The sequence below is a fragment of the Lepus europaeus genome, chromosome 22 (assembly GCF_033115175.1).
Source record: "Lepus europaeus isolate LE1 chromosome 22, mLepTim1.pri, whole genome shotgun sequence".
Classification (NCBI taxonomy): Eukaryota; Metazoa; Chordata; class Mammalia; order Lagomorpha; family Leporidae; genus Lepus; species Lepus europaeus.
The window spans coordinates 16,201,379-16,218,859 of NC_084848.1; positions in this window are offsets into that span (position 1 = coordinate 16,201,379).

The window sequence follows — 17,481 nt, forward strand, 5'->3', positions numbered from 1 at the left end:
ACTGGAGGAAATAATCCCGAATTTAACGTGATGATGTCAGCTCGTCTTGCTCTCTTCACCCTTGGCTACTGCTAGGAGGACCGTTTCACTGTCCCCAAGGATGGCAGCGGACAGCTGAAGACCCGGTCTCCAAGACTGGGAAGACGAGCTTGATGGCTCAAGAAGCCTCCTTGGTACACAGGCCACGTTTCTCCTTGCAATCCCTTCTCAAAGGTTCAAGAGTAATGTAGGAAAATCAGGTGTGTGTGGGGGGGGGGGGGGTGCGTGCGTGCGCGCGCTGATTTTCGCCTCATTTCTTTGCTGCTGCTCCTGCCTCCAGTAAGTTGCTGTCATGTTTTAACAAGTCCGGAGAGAGAGACTGGATCCGAACAGAAGAGGGAGAGCGAGCCCGCGCCAAGAGCTCGGCTGCTGCGAGTCGCGCTCTCGGTGCGGCCACGCGAGAAGCACACGGCGAGTTTTAAACCAGCCCAGGACCTAACACTCAGCTCTCGGGGGTTAGGAGAGTGGGGCGGGGCCCGAGACAGACTAGGGATGATTTCCTGACGCGCCCAAGGCAGGCGCGCCCGCACTCCCAGTCTCCAGTTCAAAGCTTGAGTCACTTGGCACCACTTCCCCGACTGTTTGTATTTCCTCCGCATCCCGGTTGTGTCTATTACCTTCGCGAATCCAAGCGCCTAAAGTCCTGTTAGGACGATTTGGAGAAACGCCCGATTTGCCTCCCTGGCCACGCAAGGGTCCACCCAGACGCACGCCCGCGCCAAGGCGCACTCTGACACCCGGCGCTCACACGCGCTCACACAGCCCCCGGGTCGCCGCGCGCTGTTCCTGTTCCATTAAACGATGGCGGCGAGGAAAACGCGTTGACTTAACGCTAGCACAGACCATCTTCTCTCCAAACTCAAATGCAGACTACCAACTAACTCTCCCGGGGAGCACGGGGTCGCGGCTGGGGACGCTAATCGGAGGGGAACCGTGAGTGCCATCTTGCTGGGAGGTGACCATAGCAAGGCGTCCAAGACGACAGAAGCGGTGGCCTCTGCCTCCACCCGCAGCCGCTCAAAGGGAGTCCCGCAGGGTCCGGGAGTTTCCCGGGTTTCCGCCTTGGGTTCAGCCGGTTCCTGTCACCTTTTCCCCAAGGGCTTCCTTGCCCTGGGTAGTGCCCCGACTTCAACCCGGCCACCGTGATCCTGGGCCTGATTACGAGAAGTGACCGCGCCGGCGCTGAAGGCGCGGGGGCGAGCCCTGGACTGGTCAGCTCGGCGGAGGGATCTTTCCAGGAGGCCCCCGAGACCCTACAGGGCCGCGGTGGCAGCTGGCTAGGCCCTACCCAGCCACCCTCACCTCCTCCTCGCCCGTGTATCCGGCGCGTGGGAGCGTTACATGCCCCCCCCCCTTTATGTCCCACGCACGCGGCGCAGGAAAAGTAGCTCTAGCTCAGCCTCCTGTGTTCTGGGCGCCTCGGCCACCCCGGTTGGGAGCCAGGGAGGGGACGTGGCCCCGGCTCAGCGACCCGCGGGGCTCTAGTGGGACTTGCTTTTGGAAAGAGCAGCTCCTCCTCCCACCCCTACCCCCCTAAACGCGAAGGAAAAGGAATTAACACAGCCCGCATCGTCCTGGCCGCTAATCAATCCCGGATTGCGGGCGGGGGGGGGGGGGGTGCGCAGCCGCGGCTTCAGATACTTGATAATAACCCCGGTGGCATTAACAGCAGATGGTGGGAGCTGGAAGGGTTGTTACTCGTGGAAGTTAGGAGATTCAGTCTTGGCACGTGAGAGGCTGGACTCCTGCACGCGTTAAGGGGCTCCAGCAACACCAGTTTAGGATCGGCGCTTATAGCTGGCAAGCTCATTTGCTTCTGGACCCAGAACTCAGTTATAAAACTCCTCAGAGGAGCTGGGTTCGACCCGCAGATAGATGGATGTCCCCCGAAGTCAGAGGAGAGCTGAGCAGAATATTTTCTTTCCCAGGGAAAGAGAAAAGACTAGGACAAGCCACCTGGATGACCAGCTCCCCACCTCCCGCCCCCCCCCCCCCGCCCCGCTGGTTATAAATAAATAAATAAGAAGCAGCTTCTCCCAAAGCGACAGCGTGGTTCCTGCGTAGCCACAGCTCCGGCGGTTGCTGGAAACTTCACCTGGCACCGCAGCCCCTTTACCTGGCGGCCACGTCTCCTCGCTACGGGCTCATCCGAATCCGACAGGGTCGGGGAGGTGGAAAGGGAAGAAGCCGGCGCGGTAGCAGCGGGGCTCCCGGGGCATGGTATTGTTTTAGGGGTCGCCGCCAAGGTCCCTCCTGCCCATCGTTGAGAACTGCCGCCCTGGTCCCGGGGTTCCGGTGGACGCGGAGGTGCTGGCTCTGCGCCGCTGGACACCCGGGGCACCAGAAGTGCACCCCGGGGCGGGAGCAGCGCAGCGCCTTGGCGCAGAGTGCGGGAACTGAGGTTATCTCCGAGCGCTGGCTCCTCGGCGGTGACGGTAAAAGGGATCAGACTCGCAAGTGAAGGCGGCAGGTTTGGAACGTACGACTAACGGCGAGGTACCAGAGCCTGCGAACTCCAGGCTGCTTTTGCCCCATCCCCCTCCTCTCCCTCCTACCAAGGAGGGAACTAACTTAACCCTGTGTGCGCCCCGCACTCCCTGGAGGAGCCGCGCTGGAATAGCAAACCACAGGCGGCCGCTCCCGGAGCGAGCGCTTTGTTCACGTGCGTTTCCAGCGGTGCTGTGGTTGTCTAGGGGCACTCGCGTGGCAAGACGCCAGCGGCGGGTTTCCAGCTCCAGACTCCGGGATGGGAAGGAGCCTGAGCGTTTCATCCGGACCAGACCCAGCCCTCGGAATCTATTTTTTGCCTCCAGTTACCGGATTTATTGAAGTTGCCAGCGAAGTTGGGTCTTTATTCGTTTGTTGCTCTACCGCCCCCCCTCCTTAATATTTCTTTCCTTTTTTTTTTTTTTTCTCCCCTAGATGCGCTTCGAAGGTTTGGAACTCTTCGCTGCTTCTAGCTCTGGCTCGTAACCGAACGTGGCACGAATTGTGGACGGCACACAACTGTCCATGCCAAATGTAAGGGGGCCCTCCAGGAAAGCTGCATCCCCCCCCCCCATGCATTCAGTGCCCGAGTAAGCCAGATAACACATATTGAAATATCTGACAAATTCGGAAGATTGCGGCGGGGAGATGAGTCAGTCTGACATGTGAATGGGATGAAAGGGGGAGACAGGAGGCTTAGAAGGGAATAACCAAGGTAACCAAGGGGAAACGAAACAGAACGAGGAAAGGAGAGGAAAGAAAAAGTTCCAACACTGAGAGCAGTAGGTCAGATTTAGCGCCTAGATTTAAACCAGAGATAGTTTCCCCAACTCTGGGACAAAGACTTCACACAGAATACACCTCCGCCTTGGCAGCCCAGAGCCATGGTGTTTTGCAAACCGCGTGCTCTGGAACTCCCAAGAAGTTAACCGGGGTCGGGAGCGAGTCATCTCGTGGACACGGAATGGAAACTTAGGCAAGAAAACCCCGTGGGCAGAGCACTTCTGCTGTCACCGACGCACACATAAGAGCCAGGGCAAACTCACATCCTCACAGGGACGGCTTCCTTGGTCTCCCTTCCGGACTAAAGAAAGAATTACTGAGCCTTTGAAAAGCTTTTCTACAGGAACGAGTGAATCTCGCTGAGACCGAGTTATTTTGAAAAGAGACAGCATGCTTCCCCACCGGATAGATGTTCTCCTCTGTACAAAGTACCCCCGGCCAATGGGGTAAGAGCCTGTCAGATGCCTCTCCTAAGCTTGCCGGCGCACAGAGGCAGTGGGGAGGCTGCCTCCAGCCACCCCGGGGAAGAATTCTGTTGTAAATCCTTCTGTTTTACCAAGGTGGCAGCAGAGCATAGGAATAGCTTCTTAGGCAGCAGATTCAACAAGGAACACCACATTTTGGACAAATACTCATCTACCTGCTTTTAAACATCCATTTTTCTATCTAAGTGTATATAATTATCCAAGAGGTTCTTCCTTCTGAATCTTGATTTGGGATAACACAGTAACGGTTTCCTCTTTGAGAAGACATTTTTGCTTAAAGCAAAAACAGAGCCCTGTATAGGTTTTACTTTCTGATTTATGTTGCTGGAAAATGTTTAGACCAAAAAGGCGAGTGAAGATGTTTGCAGAGTTGTATTTTAAATTGCTGCTTTCTTTACATTATAAGAAAACAGTATTATGATGTACTCCCTATGGAAGACTATTGGTGCTGCGGTTGTAATCAAGACAAGGAAAATATCACATCGTATGTATGAACAGAATCATCGCAACAAAATTCTTATCCACAGGACCTATGAGTCAGCTTTAGAAACAGACAATAGGGCCAGAGAAGGCAAAAGAATAGGAAATGTGTAGTTCAGGGGCTCCAAAATTTAATCGTTTTGCACACTCTCAAAACTGTTAAAAATAGGTTACTTTATTGAGAAATTACACTTTGACAAGAGAGATGGGCAAGAAAGAAACAAAAGAAACAAAAGGCAAATTTTTGAACTTCAGAAAGCAGAAGGTCGGTCAGGTGCTGTGGCATAGAAGGTTAAGCCTCTGCCTGCAGTGCCGGCACCCTATATGGACACCGATGTGAGTTCTAGCTACTCCACTTCCCATCAAGCTCCCTGCCTGGGAAAGCAGAGGAAGATGGTCCAAGTTCTTGTGCCCCTGCACCCACGTGGGAGATCCTCAAGAAGCCCCTTTCTAATGGTTTCAGACTGGCCCAGCCCTGGAGGTTGTGGCCATTTGGGGACTGAACCAGTGAATGGAAGATCTCTACCCCCCACCCCGCCTCTGCACCCCATATCTTCTCTCTCTGTGTTTCTGCCTTTCAAACAAACAAATAATTTTTTTTTTAAAAAAGAGGTCAGTTATTCCTAGAACTTCAATCCTTAAAATGGAGTTTTCATTTCAATTGAAATTTTTAAAAAATATTTATTTATTTACTTCAAAGTCTCAGAGAGAGGTAGAGACAAAGAGAGAGAGAGAGAGAGAGAGAGAGAGAGAGAGAGAGAGAGATTGAGAGATTGATCTTCCATTTGCTGGTTCACTCTCCAAATGATCACAACTGTTGGGCTGGGCCAGGCCTAAATTTAGGAGCCAGGAGATTCTTCCAGGTCTCCCATGTGGGTAGCAGGGGCCCAAGTACTTGGGCCATCTTCTGCTTTTCCTAGGCCTTGAGTAGGAAGCTGGACCAAAAGTGAAGCAGCCGAGACATGAACTGGTGCCCATATGGGATATCACAGGTGGTGGCTTTACCTGCTATGCCACAAATCCCCAGGTCCCTTCATGAAAATTTGATTGCAATATCGAAGTCTGTGCACCTCCCCATACACACAGTTTTGTTACATAATTCCATGTCAGCTTACACACACATGCTCACACACACACATTCCCTTGTCTTTCTAATACACAGTGAAAATAAAAACAAAACAGTATCTGGATAATAACACCATAGCTTCTTATCAAGGCAGTAACAATTTTGATGCTGAGTAAGTTCAACTCTGATATTGCTTCTTCATTTATAAAGTGGACATAAAAAAATCCCTACTCTATTACCCTAAAAATATTGTTCCATCATGAGTCAGCATATATGGAAGTGCTTTAAAATTTGACATGTTGTTAATGATAACAGCACAGTCCCAGTCTTCAAAACATAAGTAATATATATTCATCTAAATATTGTCAGTTTCACATAATGTTAGCATCTTACATTATCTTGGAATATTTCTCAAGCTGAGAAAGCAAAATTTATACATTGCAAGTCACTAAACTGTATATTTTTTTCATATTTCATCAGTTTTCCCATGAATGTCCTTTTCCTATTCCAGTGTCCCATGTAGGACACCACAAGGTATTTAGTCACTGTGTCTCCTGAGCTGACAGTTCTTCAGCCTTTCCTTATTTTAATTTTCATGACCCCAAGAATTCCAAGAAATAACTGCCAGGTATTTTGTAGAATATTTCTGAGTTTGGGTTTGTCTGTTGTTCTTTCATTTTTATGGGTTTTGGGAAAAAATAGCAGAGGGGGAGCATCTTACTATCACATTCTCTCAGGTGATGTCATTGATGACAACATTCTCCAACATAGTGTGTACCATGTTTCTGTACCATAAAGTTATTGGCCCTCACCATGCTTTGTGCTTTGGAAGTGAGTCACAAAGTGCAGCCCACTCACAAGAATTTAGATTTTTGAAGTGAGTAAAGTAAGCATTTAGTGTGACTTGTAAACATCCCAAGTACTAAATTCAGCCAAGAATAATCTCCCAGGAAATTCCTCCTGTATCGGTTTTCAGAAAATTCTCCAGTATTTCCTTAGGAAAATGCTCAACAATCTCCTCTGTTTTTTTCCTTTGTTTTTTTATTTTTTAAAATTTATTTATTTGAATGGCAGAGTTACAGAGAGGCATAAGCAGAGAGAAGATCTTGCATCCACTGGTTCACTTCCCAAATGCCAGCAATGGCCAGAGCTGGGGCAATCTGATGCCAGGAGCCAGGAGCTTCTTCCTGGTCTCCCACATGGGTGCAAGGGCCCAAGGACTAGAACTGGCTTTATTGGCTATGCCATAGTACCGGCCCCATCTCCTCTGGTTTTCAAGCCTCTTTTAACCATGCCATGCTTTAATAATTCCCAAACCTGGCCTTTCTCCAGATCCTGGTTCTTTTTGAAATGCTCCCTTCCCCTCCTTCTTTTCCAATCCCATTGTCACACCTCTGGTTGGTTTGGAACTCCAATTTCTTAATGGAATGATGATATTGAATACTTCTTATTTCATTCTCTCTGTCACATTTTTCTGGTCATGTGCTCATTTCGGTCTCTGTTAAAATGATATTAGTTATCTTCATGTTTGTCTCTCTATTAGATCCTAGTATCTCAAAATGGTTTCCCTTTTCCATTCCCCTGGTGTACAATACGGTGGTTTTTATCTGGAAGATGCTCAAAACATGCTTATTTGACTTGAAGAATAAGCTGCTTCTGATAAAAAGCCTGGTATTCTCTAAGATGAAGATTACTGTAAGGAAAGCCCTGCCTAGCACAACTGTGGAGAGGTCGCTTTGCTTTTCTATCATAGCCTGAAGTATTCCTAATCTATAATATCCTTTTTTTTTATGACTGTGACTTGATTCACAAGAATCTGTGACATTAAAAGGTATACCCCTCTGATTTTGAAACCCCACACTACAGGATGTGGCTCTTCTTTTCGGCCAATAAACAATAGTAGAAAATATAAAACATGCAGCAGGCCCTTGAATAGATTCAGTCTCTATCTTGTCAAAATTCTCAATCTAGTGGAGACTCACTCAATGGGGAAATACAATTTAGGTATATGCAAATACATTACGCCTTTCTCTAGAGAGAAGTTCTCATTTAAATTATGATGAGGCTCTTTAGACAATGCACTGATTTTACAGGACACTTTTTTGGCATTACTTTTATATCTATCCTTCTGCATTCAGCAGCCCTAGCTACTGGAGTCCCCTGTCTCATGGAAAGCCCGTTGGACTGAGAATTGGAAAATCAATGTGTAAGTAATTGCCTGAATATCCATTTCCCAAAGCCTTGGTTTCTTTGCTTTTCTGTGCAGGTTACAAGATGATTATGCGTGAACAAAAACAGAAGGTACATACTGACAGGAAACAAAAGCACGTTAAACCATGGAGATTTCCTCTTACATAAACCTGCCATTTGTTAAGCAGTTGCTTTCTGTTCCAAAGGGAAGCTGGCAAAAACTTGATGCAAACATTCTCCAACTGCACTGGGAGGCACAAGTGAGGGAAACGCCTTTCTAAAAAGGATATAAAAAGAGATGAAAGATCTACCCAGGGACTTAGTCAATCCTAGATGCTTCCATTGTAGAAAATGTTACCGAGCCTTCAGAATCTAACTATAGTTCTAAAAAATAAGAAGGTGATGTCTTCATCTGAGAAAACACATTTACCTGTGTGTGTGTGTGTGTGTGTGTGTGTGTGTGTGTGAGAGAGAGAGAGAGAGAGAGAGAGAGAGACTATATATAATTCTGAGTTAGAATTGATTTTTTTTTTTTTACTGATACAGAAAAATCAAATCTCATCCTATACAAGGGAAGAAACAGTTTTCAAGAATTTTTATGAGAGCATCTCAAGGTTTGTGCAATTACAAAAGACTCTGAATTTGGCCTTGAAAGATCTAACTGCAAGTTTTCATCACTTTATCAGAGAAATTATTTAAATGCTCCGAGCCTTAGTTTCAGATAAGAGAAGTAAAGCCAAGGGGTAGTATTTGGCATAGGAGTTAGGATTCCTCTTAGGACACCTGAGTCTCAATTAAAATCGCCTGGTTCGAGTTCTGGCTCCTCTGCTTCCAATTCAACAAGTATTTTGGTTCCTGCCACCCATGTGGGAGTCCTTGATGGAGTTTCAGATTCCTGGGTTCAGTGTGGTAGAGCTTTGTTTTTTGCAGGTATATGGGGAGGTAACCAGCAGATGGAAAAGCTGTCTGTCTGTCCTTGCCTTTCAAATAAAATTTAAAGAAATAAATTTAAATAAAAAGCATCTTCTAGGGTAGAAATAAAGAAATCAAGTGAGGTGGGGTATTTAAAAATTCAAAATAAGAGTAATAGTTGGGCTTTGTAGAGCGCAGTTTAATGTAAGATAGATTTGAACCTATAGAATTCAGCTACTTCATGAAGTTTAATTTGTGTTGCCATTTTTTGCTTTGCTGGTTATCCTTGTTCCACTCTCAGAGCTTCAAAGGTATAAAGCTGCTTAGTTCAGGAAAAGTTATTCTGCACAATTCCTTCAGGTATAACCTCTTGCTACCATATTTTGACCCACTCAAGAAATAAGCTTCCTCAACTCAGGAAATTCTGAGTTTATCTTCTCTAAATATCATTAAAAATATAGGAGTAGTATTTGAGGCAGTTGGTTAAAATGCCACTTGGGAAGCCCCCATTTCCTACTGGAATGCCTGAATTTAAATCTTGGCCCTACTTCTGTTTATAACTTCTTGCTAATGTACACCCTGGCAGGCAGCAAGTGTTGACGGCTCAAATACTGTGTCCATCCCTGCCACCCACATGGGAGACCTGGCTTGAGTCCTAGGTTCCTGTCTTTGGCCTGGCCCAGCCCTGGCTGTTGCAGGCATCTGTGAGTGAGCTAGCAAATGGAAGATCTCTGTTTGTCTTTGTCTCTCTATTTTTTTTTCTCTTTCAAATAAAAACAAATAAATAGATATTAAAGATTTATATACTTAATTGGTGAATTGCTTTATATATTTCCCATTCTTAGATAATAAAAGTAACAGTAAAGTTTTTCAAGTTGTTCTTTCATTTTGTTTTTTACAAAGTTTATTCTTAATTATTCCAGTGCTTGAGTTTCTTGGCTTTAGTCATCTCATTTACTCACTCAGTTGGAACAACTTGGCTTTCATGTTTACTTTTTCTCCACTTAAATCATTTTTGAAAAATAAAACTGAAACTTGATAATAAAAAATTTAAGGATATAGTGTCTCAGAGATAGTTTCTCTGTTTTAACTTTGGGTGTTTCCACTAACATGATATTTTAAATACAGGCTAGAGAATCATTTACCATGCTCCTTCCTGGCTACTGAAAAGCTAGTGTGGGTCACAAGTCTCTTTTGCAGGTTAACCAAGGCTTCGGGGGCCTTGTCTCTGATGAGGTCATTAGGCGATTGGTTTTGAAAGTCCTTCCCATTTTCCTTCATGTTTTGAAGACATATTTTGTTAATCCCAAACACAATATCAAAACACCGAAAGGTAGGAATTGTTGTTTTTGAGTTATTTATTGATTTTTCTTTCAAGGGGTTCTGCTGCATTCTCATGCTTTGTATAGAAATATAAAAGAAGGGATTCCCCCTTCTTTTTCCTTTAATGATTTATAAATGATATATTATTAGATTATTTTTTAAAGATTTTTTTATTTATTTATTTGAGGAGGTAGAGTTATAGACAGTGAGAGAGAGAGAGACAGAAAGGTTTTCCTTCCATTGGTTCACCCCCCCAAATGGCCTCTATGGCTGGTGCTGCGCCAATCCAAAGCCAGGAGCCAGGTGCTTCCTCCTGGTCTCCCATGTGGGTACAGGGGCCCAAGCACTTGGGCCATCCTCCACTGCTTTCCCAGGCCACAGCATAGAGCTGGACTGGAAGAGGAGTAGCCATGACTAAAACCGGCGCCCATAGGGGATGCCGGTGCTGCAAGTGGAGCCGGCCCCTATTAGATTATTTTTAAGTGTAGCAAATATAAGTACACGGGGTACAGAGCAGAATTAGCAGGTCAAACTGTTGATATTAAAATACTTCCATTTGTGGAGACTTTGTCCCTTCAAACATTCCTTTTTTTTTTTTTTTTTTTTTTAATTTGACAGAGAGAGCAGTGAGAGAGAAACAGAGAGAAAGGTGTTCCTTCCGTTGGTTCACCCATCAAATGGCTGCTATGGGCAGAGCTACGCTGATCTGAAGCCAGGAGCCAGGTGCTTCCTCCTGGTCTCCCATGTGAGTGCAGGGGCCCAAGCACTTCCATCCTCCACTGCTTTCCTGGGCCACAGCAGAGAGCTGGACTGGAAGAGGAGCAACCAGGACTAGAACCCGGTGCCCATATGGGATGTTGGTGCCACAGGCGGAGGATTAACCAAGTGAGCCATGGCAGCAGCCCCCCAAACATTCCTAAATGAATTATTTTACCTTACAGTCCTCCATCCCACTCCCACCACAAAAAGATAATGAAGATTGAAGTGTAAGCTACATATCCAAAGTCACAGAATCAGTGAGACAGCTAGTAATAGACAACAGGATTCTAGAAGCCTTTCCAGGGTTTGGCCCATGCTCTGCTGAACATTTTATTCACTCGTCACCAGGAAATTTTTTTTCCTTGTCATTATGGATAAAAACAAAAATAGTTTCAAAGTATTCTTCATTTGCCTGCCTTAATTAGATAAGTTAACAAATTACAGAAGTGAGCCTATGAAAGCCAGAGATCACAGCATTATTAGGGAAATGCAAAGCCAAACCACAGTGAGAAACTATTTTGTACCAACTAGAATGGTACAATAAAAAAAAAAAAAAAAAACAATAACAAATGTTGGCAAAAAAAGTAGAGAAGTTAGAAACTTCGTACGTTACTGATAGGAGAGAAAAATAGTGTAAATCCTTTGGAAAACAATTTGATATGATATTTTCTCAAAAAGCAGAACATAAATTTACCACATGATCCAAGATTTCCATTCCTGGGTATCTACCCAAAAGAAATGAACCCGTGACCACACAGCTACTTTTCCAGGAATGTTCTCTGTAGCATCATTCATAATAGTCAAAAGTTGGAAACAACCTGAATATCCATCCACTGGTAAATGATTGGATAAAGTGTGGCATATCCAGGTAAAGGAATACTATTTGACAATAAAGGTAAATTGCGTATACATGCCATGAGAAGGGAAAATTTCAGCAGCATCATGTTTACTGAAAGAAGCTATCCACAAGACACCTCATACTGCCTGATTTAATTTAGATAGGTTTACAGAAAAGGCAAAGCTATGAAGTCTGGAAGCAAATTACTAGTTGTCAGGGGAAGGAGGACTGGGGAAAGGAGAAGGGGATGTAGATGAACAGTAAATGTGTATGAGGGATCATAATGCTGGGTTGAGCATGTGCTAAAGGTGATTCATTATGATGGATGCATAACTTACTAAATTTACTAGAGAATATCTCTGAGCTGTGTACTCAAGAAAGAAAATTATATGATTTTCAAAGTATCTCTAAATAAAACTATTTTTTTTAAAAAGCCAACAAGGAAGATATCTACATTTACGAATACACAACCTTGGCAAAATCCTTGCTAGGTCCTCTCACATCAACAATAAATAAGATGTGAATTATTTTAAGAGTGGTAAATAAAAGACATAGAGAAGATCAGCAATAATAAAGTAGCATGCATGTCTAAACAGTTCCTCCTGTAGCTTACTAGTTTTTTAAGACAGCAGGTGATTTCCAATTTGATTAAAATCACCTATGTGATCTATAAGACTCAGAAGCAAAAAAAAATTACAGAATGACAAATACTTTCTACTCTATTTTCTTTTGAAAAATGGGTAACTTTTTAAAAGATTTATAAATCAACGATGAAAATATTTACTGATTTTGTATTAAGTTCTCTTTCACTGGATTCCACTGCCAAGATTCTTCTATTTTTACAATCCATAATACATTTGTTTACTGAGATTTAAAGGAACACAACTCTTCATTAATAAAAATCTGCCTTTGATAATAGAATTACGAACTGTTTCAACATAGCCATGGAACAGTTTAATTCCTTCAGATGTTTATCAATCAGTTATCTTCTTTCTTACTCTGTCTAGTTAGGGCAATATAAATATCATTTTGTGAGGATGTCAAATTTTTCTTTTTCTCTGGCAAAACAAGAAAGCGTAAGACAGATGGGTTAAGAAGAAAGTCAGACACAGTATCAATTGCCAAAGGGAAAACAAAAAATAAAGACAACATCTTGTCCATCAAGGAGCTTAGATCAAGGATCTTTCTTTGTTCAAATGAAGACAGAACCCAAGCTATGAGCAACCAGAAAATAAATAAGCAAAACCACTAAATGTGTTTCTTCACGATTTCCATTGAAATGTCTGGAATGGATAAACATGTCACTTTATCAGTGGGATGACCTGCTAAAAATTAACTACAAGAGGAAAAGAAAAAAGAAGAAAATTGAATAGGAACATGTCATGTCTCTCACACTTGGATAAACTGTCATCATGCTTTGCTAGGAGCTGCTGATGACAATGCCCAGAAGAATAATCTAAATCTACCTTCAGCAATATAAAAAGGTCCACAGCTCGGATTTATAATCCTCACGCTAGGAGCTTAGGCACAACTGGCATCGTGGCTCTCAGTTGAAAATGAGTCCTGGTTGGTATTTTGTGTTCATTTTTCTGAAACAAAAGTTGCCCACCAGAAGTAGCAAAATTGAGTTCGTATGCTCTTTAATAGCCTTTTTTTACAGCCAGGAAGACCTTGTTTTTCAGGCCTCGGGAAACTGTTGATAGAATGAAAGAGGTCAGAACTGTGACTGGATCTGGTGGACCAGTGAGTCATCCATCACCCATTCACAACCGTATCCCGGATGGAAGAGAGATGGGAGCAAATGCATTTAATGAGGTGTGAGTTTTGATGGACAGAAAATGATAATTTTGAAGGTTTTGAGATTAATTTCTTGAATTGACATGCACAAAAATTATGAGGGCTATAAATCACATTTTTAAAAATTAGTCACATTACTCAAGATGTAGGAGAAGAGTAAAAAGTAAATGTGAAGATACAGAGAAAATTCACCAATTAGTCAGATTCTTTCACTAATGCCATATAGGATGTGTTTAAGTAGAAGAGCATGTTGCAGTCGATTTGAAATAGAATCATCTCAAATTCTGGTGTTAAACATGTTCCCAACCAGCTGGGTGTTTACAAAAGTCCCTTAATGTCTTTCTGGCCCAGATGTCTCAACTGTCAGAAGGTGATAATAATTTCCGATGAACTTGCTTTCCATTATTTTGCTAGTTTAGTATAAAATAAAGTGATAAATATGAAAGTATTTAAGAATAAAGCAGTTTTAAAGCAAAAATGTCAGTAATATTTAAAAATGAGAATGTCTCCTCTTTAACCCCTTAGTTTACTTGAGGATGAAAGCCAGGATTATTCCTCTAGGAAATGATTACGTTCTGGTTTACATTTCTTATGTTATGGGGGTGATAAAGGTTGATCTTTAGACATGACAAGTACAAAGTCCTATGCTTGGGACTTCAGAGTTTGAAGAGCCTCATTAATCATGTTCTATTGTGTCATAGGTTCTGTAAACACTGCAAACACATAAGGTACAGCCCTTCTCTCAGTGACATCTTTCCAATCTAACTCCAGGAAGCCTTTGAGATTTCCTTCAATGACTGGATTTCATTTCAGTCATTAGTTAACCCTGCCTAGCGGGTGACCATGAATCCCACCATGCAGAAGTAAGGGGATACATATTCAAACGGTTCAGACCTGGTTTGTCCCTGTCACATAACCATTAAGAACAGAAGGGGGGCTTTCCTTTCTCAGCATAAGTCATTTAAGTGAAACACATAATAGTCCACATTTATTTGCTTTAGAAAGCTATAAAGTTATACTTAGAAAGAACACTGACAATGTTTCCTGTGGATGTTTTGGGTGAGATTTTGGAAAACAAGTGCTATTTCCAACCAATTTATAAATTCTGTTGGCAAACTGTTTAATGTAGGAATGTGTTACTTTTACACAATAAGAAGCCACTTTGGGAACTGCAGTTGAAGGGACATTTGAAGTACACCAGGACTCATTTGCATGAGCTAACCTCCTTATATTTTCATTATACTTAACTTTCAAGGCTTCTAAAATTGTCTCATTTGTAAATATTTTAATAATTTTGTTTTTCTTACTTACATTCTACAATATTTCTCTTCCTGGAAATGTTTTAAAGTATATCCATCTGTTGGAATGTAGTTTTGCTTTGATTTCATTATCTATAATAGCAAAGATCTCAACAGAAATAATGTTTAAATGACCATTTAAAGAACAGTGTGGGTGGAATTTGTATAAAACACTTAAGTGCGTGTTTTAATATTATTAATTTTTAATTTAGTTTAAGAAGAGTATATTAAATTCAAATTTCCATTTTGTTTTTGGAGGTCCAGATATACTAAACTGCAAAAGATAAACATGAATTTCTTGTCTGCTCTTCTTATCTCTGACCTCTCAACATTCATTACACTTTAGGTAAACTCATGACTATGATGGTCAGAGATTGCTCTGAGAAGGCAAATACTAGAGTTCCTATAATAGGTAAGCTATCTTTCCTTTTGTTTAAAAAAATAATATGGAAAAACTCATGTCTAATAGGATGGCATGCATTCATGTGGAAAAAGTATATATCTGTATCCCAGAATACCCATAACCATCTATGAATAAATAATTCAAGATGTAGGATATGTTGACAATGGGTCACAATCAATAAATGTGTTTATGGAAAACAAATCATCTCTTTTCTATGCCTATAGGGGTAACATTGTACTGATTCATCAATAGATTTCAAATATTTCCCCCTACCTTATAGAAGTTTTATTGCACTCATACTGATACTTTCATATATTTCAAAATAGTGAGACTCAAACCAAAAAGTTATCATTAATAATAACCCATCAAAATGCATATCTAAATAATTATAGTGAGTATGTTAGAGTCATTCATAACAAGAGAATATGGATGTAATAATGTTAGCATGCTTACAGTAATAGACTGAGCTAAATGATATATAGCTGCAAAATTGTTTCCTGCTCTTTGCATGTCATAAACCAGTAAATATGTCTAGTTATTACCTCATTATCTCTTCATAACAATATCATATCACTTACATAAATTTAGCTAATGTTCCAACAAAAAGCCACATTTGCTCTACCATTATTGGGCTTGAACTACTTCTCTCAACTTGGTTTTCTGTTTTAATTTTCCAGATTAAACTTCATGGCAATATGATAGATCTTTCTTTTTATTTTTTAGTATGTGAATGGCGTCTACATTTTATGACTTACAGCATGTAGTATTTCTGAGACTCCAATATGGGCCAATTGCAGCATTTGGTGCCAGTCAATGTGGCAATAATAATATAATTCTGAAGTAGACTGTTGCAGAGGATTGGGACAAATTAGTGAAATTACTGTACAATTATAGTAAATGCTAATTTAGGGAAAACATGCTTTTGTGGAAAACATGTAAGAGGCATCTAGTATGGCCTTTTGTAGATAGGAGCTTTTTCAAGTATGGCATAAAATATCACAGAAACTCATCTATAGTTATTTGTAAAAAAGAGAAAACAGAAAAGACAGAGGTAGCAATAGGACCTGTAATTGAGTTTAGAATTATACTGACTGAAATGGAAAGTCATGAAAGGTTTTTAATAGGAGAGTGATAAGGATTCTGCCATGGACATTGGTGGGGCTTAGTCCAATAAAACTTCATTTACTCACCAAAGCTGATGGTTGGAATTGATCCGCAGGTCATAGTTTGCAAGAAATAGAGAGCTGTTCAGGAGGTAAGCAAGAAAGGGTTTGGTCACTGGCTCGAAGTAAGACAAAGGAAGACGCCAAGTTACTCGCTTAATCAGTGTGTGGCAAATAATTACCAATGAGTAGCCGAAAAGCACCCTTGTTGAAATACCATGTAGAATGTTACAGAAGAAGGCAATGTCAATCAGTTCTTATAAGAATTGATCACAGGGGCCAGTGATGCGGTATAGTGGGTAAAGCCACTGCCTGCAGTGCCGACATCCCATATGGGCGCTGGTTCAAGTCCCAGATGCTCCACTTCTGATCCAGCTCTCTGCTATGGCATAGGGAAAGCAGTAGAAGATGGCCCAGGTCCTTGGGCCCCTGTATCCCCATGGGAGACCTGGTTCCTGGATTCTGGCTTCAGATAGGCCCAGCTCCAGCCATTGTGGCCAACTAGGGAGTGAATCAGCGGATAGAAGACTCTCTCTCTCTCTCTGCCTTGCTTTCTCTCTCTGTGTAACTCCAACTTTCAAATAAATAAATGGTTTTTTTAAAAAAAATAATTGACCACAGCTTAAAGGATATCTTTAAATGGCCCTAGAAAGACACTGAAGTAGGGGCTGGGATTGTGGTATAGTGAGTAAAACTGCTGCTTCCAATACCAGCATCCTATATGGATGCCAGTTCATGTCCTGGCTGTTTCACTTCTGATCCACCTTCCTGTTAATGGCCTGGGAAAAGCATCAGAAGATAGCCCAAGTGTTTGAGTCCCTGCCACCCACGTGGGAGACCTGAATGAAAATTCTGACTCCTGAATTCGGCCTGGCCCAGCCCTGGCCATTATGACCAAATGGTGAATGAACAAGCAGATGGAAGATCTCTGTCTCTCCCTCTCTCTGTAACTCTGACTTTCAATATAAATAAACAAATCCCTAAAAAAGACATTGAGTTAAACTAAGCATTATAGAATCAATATGTGAGCAACTCATTCTATCATTTTAAAAAGGGTGACACAATTTTATACCTGTAAAATAAGTAATCATTTGCTTTAACACAGTAGTTAGGAAGATAGTGTTTGTTTGCACACCATTGAGTTCTAAAAATAAAAGGTGCTAGATCTAGGCAAAGTATTTCAACTAAGTAAAGTGTAATATTTTGAAATGCTTAACAAGGAGTCACACATAAGCTGCAGAGAGAAGGGGAGAATATGGAAACATTTAAAGAAAGGATGTGACTCACAGGAAGAGAGCCTATCTGAAAATTCAGAGAAGCGCAGGGAGGAGACCAAGGAGAAATCCAGAGTGAAATGAAATAACGGTTTGGGGAGCAGATGGTGTAATATCTCATTCTTAAGAGATAAGATGAGTAAAGAATCTGCCTTTTCTCTTTAAAAAGTTACATATTTTCTAT